Here is a 6978-nt window from a genome sequence, read left to right on the forward strand (position 1 = left end):
AAATCATATTTAACAATCTTTCCAACAAAAGTGGTTTTAACAACCTTTTAAGAAACCCGGAGATGCCCATTCGACCGCCCAGTGGCTCGCACCCCAAGAGGCCTTCTGTCTTCATCTTGTACAAATCAGGGCAGCCCCCTTTGCATCGCTAATAAGCTCGATGTAATACCCATAATTTTATAGTGCATTGCCTAAGCGTTAGAGGTTAAGTCGGGTTTTGAAGCCATGTGTGACATTCGACCTTCATGCAACCCAGTGGTTGAATGTGGGGCGAATGAAGATCGAACATAATAACGAAACATTACAGCCAGTACATTCGAGCAACATTTGACCTACACGCGAGTCGCATATGCCTGTACGTCGTCTTGCTTTCGCGACATTTGTGCTACATTCGAGGTTGAAGTTACATTCGACCAGTTTCCAAATTACTCTAGTAGGGGGAGGTGTATTTGGTTTGGGTGTTATTTATACTACCTATATATTTTGTTTATTTAATTAATATATGTAGATTCCTAGAACCTTCCTGCAACCTACCTTGCTATTATAAATACCAAACCTTATACTACACCCATCACTTTTATTCACATCATAAACTCAAAAACTAGAGCTAGAGAGAGACTCGTGAGACAATTTTGCAGGATAACTTGTGACGGTCTTATATCGCTTAGATCTAATATCAATTGTTTACATTATTTTTGTTAGTTGTTGACCACCGTGACTTGGACCATTGATGTAATACTATGGTTTTCTAAGTCTGTTACTCGGCCGAATATGGCTTACTCGGCCGAGTAATGCGTCGTGTGTTTTTGGTCAGGCTACTATCCAGGAATACTCGGCCGAGAATGGTAATACTCGACCGAGTAAGGGATACTCGGCCGAGTATACGATATACTCGACTGAGTATCCGGTCTGACGGAAATTATTTCCGCGGTTTGATTTAAAGATGATTAGAGTTATAAAACGGGATTTACAGTTTCACTTTTACTTTTTACAAAACCTAAACCTTCAAACGTAACTCTAATCACCTCTAATCTCCCTCAATATCATGTATTGTTCGTGAGTCTGTTCTTTCCTCTCATACGTCGATTGTGTCGGTAAGCCACTAATCCTATGAGTTTTGTCAGTTTGTCTTTTTAGGGTTTACCCTAGTTTTATGATTTGGGGGAAAAGAGATTTTGTGCATGATTGTGATTGGATTGTATGATTATTGTTAGGTGGACATTTCGTAGAGGAGCCGTTCTAGCTTTCTTGATTGACTCGTATCAGATTTGTGCTAAGGTAGGGTTTCCTTACTCAGTTGACTGTATAATTGATTTAAGATGCGTTGTTGTGATTTAATTGATGTGATTAATATTGTTGGTTGATTGTTGTTGGTTGATTATTGTTGGTTGATTCGAGTTTGCGGTATTGGAGTTGAGATGGATTGATGTTGTTTGCGAGGTGCGTCCTCGGCTGAGTGGAGTCACTTGCGGGAGTGGCTTCACGCCCTTGATTTACCCTTTGTAGAACCCGCCACAATAAGGGATGTGGAAATTAATGAACATGGGTTATCGCTCATGTGATGAGCGGGGTTTAGCTGGGCAAGGCTGCAGTCCTCCACTGGCGGGGCTACACACTTTTGTGTGTAGTCAGTTACGAGATGTGATTGGGAGTTGGAGATTGGTTATGGAACAACTGTTTTATCTTGGTTGTATTTTGTCTTATTTTGATTATGCAGTGAACTGACCCCGTTGTTGTTTTGTAAAATCTAAGGTGATCCATTTGGGGATGGTGAGCAGATTGTGACAGGTGACGATGGTCTTTAGCTATGGGGATGAGATGGAGAGTCATCACTTCGAGTCTAGCTTCCATTGTTACGAGTTTAGCTGTTTTAGATTTCAGTTGTTTTGAGTATTAGTAAAAATTTCTTTGGTTTGGTTTTGGAACTATGTAAATATTAACTTTATATGCTTTAATAAATGTTATAGAATGGTTTGTTTTGATATACTATCCTCGGGCAACCAAGATGGTAACAGTCTCTCATGCTAGGGTGGTCCTTGGCAAAGTACCTTGGTTTGAGGAGGTGTTACAAAGTGGAATCAGAGCGACGATTCTGGAACCTAAAACCAATGAACCTAATGATCACAGGGAGTCTAAAGAAAATGAATCCGAGGAGAGTTGTTTGGAGCTACCGCAAAGACTTGGGAGACGTCCCGAATCCGCATTGGGCCCTTAAAATTTCGTGCCGGTCAACATGGGGATGCCTTGGGAATCGTTATGTGTTTGGAGAATATGTGTGGTACTAGTAATTGTGGTTTGTGAAATTGTTGGATGAAATGAGAAGGTGAATTGTGTAGTTAAACATGATAGACTTTATGCATGATATGTGATTTATTACTTGGCCTTTGGAAGGGTAGTAAAGTATTTTATATAGAATTGCATGTTTAAGTATGTTTTCGCAAGTATATAGCTCGTTTTTGGCATGATTCGGCCAAGCAGGGCGGGTACTCGACCGAGTAAGGGATACTCGGCCGAGTAACCAAGCACTCGACCGAGTTTTTGTTGGTGTGTACGTAGCAGTAGCTATTGGTTGTGATCACTCGGCCGAGTAATAGGCACACTCGACCGAGTGAGGCATACTCGACCGAGTGACTTTCATACTCGACCGACTATGTTTTCTATGTTTTTGAGGATGACTAATGGAGTGGAATACTCGGCCAAGTAGTAGCGTTACTCGACCGAGTAGTCCATACTCGACCGAGTATTTCACCGTACTCGGCCGAGTACTTCTTTGGCAGAGGGTTTTGTTTATTTTGAGCCGTAGGCTATGTGCTTACGTTTCCTTATTTATACCAGCTCAAAATGCCGCCAAAGAAGTCAACATCATACATCCAAGCCACCGAGATGACTGTGGATGAGGTCGCCCGTATGATTGAGTAATAAGATGCGCTTATGGAGGCTCTCAAGAACGTGGGTAAGGGAGGTGAGAAACCGGTGGACGCATCCCATCTAAGCACCATCATTGCTTGCTTCAACACCTCGACTTATGAGGGCACTGGTGAGCCAAAGCTGCTCAATAACTGGCACCGCGAGATGGACAGTCTTCTTGAGGTTGTGAAGTGTCCGGCGGAGATGGCCGTAGAACAAGTGGCGTACTACCAAAGAGGTGAGGCTGGGGTTTGGTGGCAGAATATGAAAGAGGATGCCAAAGCATAATACAAGGACCAAGGATACGATTCTATACCGTGGGCAGGTCATAAGAGCGCTATGGGGGAGCATTTTGTGCCGGAGCATATCCGTCACAAGCTGAGGGCTGAGTTTGATTCTTTCACCATGACTAATGATATGACTGTCACGGAGTACTATCACCGGTTCCTAGAGTTATCACGTTACACAAAGGATATGCAGTTGGGTCAGCGAGGTTTAGCTCTACGTTTTGAAAAGGGGTTGGCAACTAAGATCATGGAAAGACTACCAGCTGGGGTACTTACCACTCTGAAAGAGGTATATGCACGAGCTGGGCATGCTGAGAGGTTTGTGGACTTGGCCAAGGAGGCTAAGAAAAGGAATGCTGAGAAGAGAAAGGCAGAAAGTGAGAGTGGCAACCAGTTGGGCCACAAGAAGAGCAACCATGGTCAGTCTAGGGCTTTTTCTGGAGGGCCTGGATATGCGGCGGGATCTCGAGCATGGGGAAGAGGTGGTGGTCGGAGTACTAGTGATAACTCCAACCTTACCTGCGTGAACTGTGGCGGAGTGGGTCACAAGAGACATGATTGTACCAATGCCAGAGTAGGAGGAGGCTTTCCGGGGACTTATCAGGGGAACTTTTCTCAGACTCCGAGACAGAGTTTTGCTAGCAACAAGCCATCTTTGTCATGGGGCAATCGTGGAGGGCAGAACAACAACAATGGCAGCTTTAACCGCAATAATAGTAGGTCCTATCAGCGTCCTAACAATAATGTGACATAGAATTTGGCAGCTAGGCCGACTACTTCTAATACCATGGTCCAGGCTGGAGGTCATAAAAGCAGCGAGAAGCTCTTTATGATGGAAAAACATGAGGCAGAGAATGATGCTCATGTGGTTACCGGTACCTTTCTTGTTTATAATACACCATCTTTAGTTTTGTTTGACTCAGGGGCAACCCACTCTTTTGTGTCTAGGGCTCATGCCATAGCTATAGGTTTGGGAGAAAATGAACTTGTAAAAGATAGTGTGTTTATACCTTCTGGGGAGTCGATTTCTTGTTCTAAGTTGTATAGAGATGTGTCCATGTTGGTAGGGGAGGTAGACTTACCGGTCAACTTGTTAGAGTTTCCTATGGATGGATTTGAGGTCATCGTCGGGATGGACTGGTTGGGAAAGTATGATGTTAAGATAGATTGCAGACAAACGAAAGTGTCCCAAGGGTGTCAGGGTATCATATAAGGGGTTTGTAGTGAGACCAAAGTGTAAGTTTATCGCAGTGATGACTATAAAGTCATGCTTAAGAAAGAAGTGTCCCTTGATTCTTTGCCAAGTGAGAGATATACGTGTGGAGGAGCCATCGGCATCTGATATACCTGTGGTTGGGGATTTTAGTGATGTTTTTCCAGATAAGATACCGGGGTTACCACCTAAGAGAGATATCGACTTCAATGTTGAGCTCAAACCGGGGACGGGTCCTATATCTAAAGCACCGTACCGTATCGGGCCTAAAGAGTTGGAAGAGTTGAAAAGTAGCTGAATGACCTGTTAGACAAAGGGTGTATTCGGCCTAGTGTATTACCATAAGTAGCACCAGTGTTGTTTGTGAAAAAGAAAGATGGGAGCATGAGGCTATGCATCGACTATAGGCAGCTGAATCATGTCACGGTGAAGAACAGGTATCCTTTGCCAAGGATTGATGATCTTTTTTACCATCTGAGTGGCGCATGAGTGTTTTCTAAGATCTATTTGAGGTCGGGCTACCATCAGTTGAGGATAGCAGATGAGGATATTCCTAAGACAGCTTTTCGGTCACGTTATGGTCATTATGAGTTGTTGAATGCACCAACAGTTTTCATGGATCTTATTAACCGGATTTTCATCCCATTCTTGAACAGGTTTGTGATCGTCTTCATTGATGACATCTTGGTCTACTCTAAGACCAAAGAGGAGCACGAGGAACATCTGAGGTTAGTTTTGCAGACTTTGCGAGATAACCAGTTATATGCCAAGTTATCTAAGTGCGAGTTTTGGTTAGAGAATGTGGCTTTTCTGGATCACAATATATCTAAAGAGGCTATGTCGGTTGATCCTAGCAAGATTGAGGTAGTGACTAAGTGGGAATCACCGAAGAATGTTGCTGAGACTCAGAGGTTCTTGGGTTTAGCTGTTGGCTACTACAGGAGTTCGTGAATGACTTTTCTAAGGTCGCGAGGCCCATGACAGCGTTGATGAAAAAAGAGACCAGATTTCATTGGGTTGAGAGTTGTGAGACGGCGTTCCAAACCTTAAAGGAGCGTTTGACCACAGCTCCTATCCTAGTTCTACCTGAGGGAAGTGAGAACTTTGAAGTATACACCGATGCTTCAAAGAATGGTCTGGGTTGTGTTTTGATGCAGAATGGGAGAGTTATAGCTTATACATCGAGGCAGCTCAAACCGTATGAGGAGAACTATCCTACTCATGATTTGGAGCTGGGTGAAGTTGTTTTTGCTCTTAAGATTCGGAGGCACTATCTTTATAGGGCAACCTTTAAGGTGTTTTCAGATCATAAGAGTCTGAAGTATATCTACACTCAGAAGGAGCTGAACATGCAACAGAGGCGATGGATGTAGTTGATTGGAGACTATGACATGAAGATCATTTATCACGAGGGTAAGGCCAATGTTGTGGCAGATGCTTCGAGTAGGAAGAGTGTTCATTCGTTATGTACAACTATGTCCTTGCTGAAGCTGAGGGATGAGATGTCCAAGATGGGGATTCATATGATTCAGAAAGGGGATGCCATCAGGAACTTGACGATCGAACTTGACTTGTACGTTGAGATAAAGAGGAAACAAGAGCTTGATCCAAAGATTCAAGAATGGAAGTCAAGGGTAGAGAGTGGCACGGTTCAAGGTTTTATATCCACACAGATGGGAGTGTTCGCTTCTATTGGAGATGGTGTGTTCCTAGTGATACAGATTTGAGAAGGGTGATCATGACGGAGGCTTATTGCACCCCTTATTCAGTTCACCCAGGGGCTGGCAAGCTCTATAAAGACCTAAAGAAAAGGTTTTGGTGGCCTAATATGAAGAAGGATGTGGCCGAGTTCGTGGCTAAGTGTCTAACTTGCCAACGAGTAAAGGGTGAACAACGAAGACCACAAGGTAAGATTCAGTCTCCTGAGGTGCCAGAGTGGAAGTGGGACTCTATCTATATGGACTTCATCGTGGGGTTACCAAGGACTCAGCAAGGTTACAATATTATTAGGGTGATCGTCGATCATTTAACAAAGTCAGCTCACTTCATTCCGATGAAGGATACTTGGACCATGATACAGCTATCTTTGGGTTATAGAAAACTTGTGGTTCGGCTACATGGTGTGCCAAAAGATATAGTGTCGGATCAAGATGCGAGGTTCATATCACAGTTTTGGCAAGAGTTGCAGGATTTGATGGGAACAACCTTAAAGATGAGTACAGCTTTTCATCCTGCGACAGATGGTCAGACTGAGAGGACTATAAAGACTTTGGAGGATATGTTTAGGGCTTGTGCCATAGAGTTTGGGTAGAGTTGGGAAGATAGGATGGACCTGATTGAGTTTTCATACAACAATAGCTATCACACCAGCATGGGAATGACACCGTTTGAGGCTTTGTATGACAGGAAGTGCATGAGTCCGGTATGTTGGGACTATAGTGTTGAGACTGTGGTTTTAGGACCACGGATGGTGCAGGATATGATTGAGCAAGTTTGTGGACAAGGCCCTCGGGAACTGCGTCCGCGGGATCCACACTAGGCATAATCGACTCGAAGTTCTTTCGAATCGAA

This window comes from Silene latifolia, chromosome Y, assembly GCF_048544455.1.
Source record: "Silene latifolia isolate original U9 population chromosome Y, ASM4854445v1, whole genome shotgun sequence".
Lineage (NCBI taxonomy): Eukaryota > Viridiplantae > Streptophyta > Magnoliopsida > Caryophyllales > Caryophyllaceae > Silene > Silene latifolia.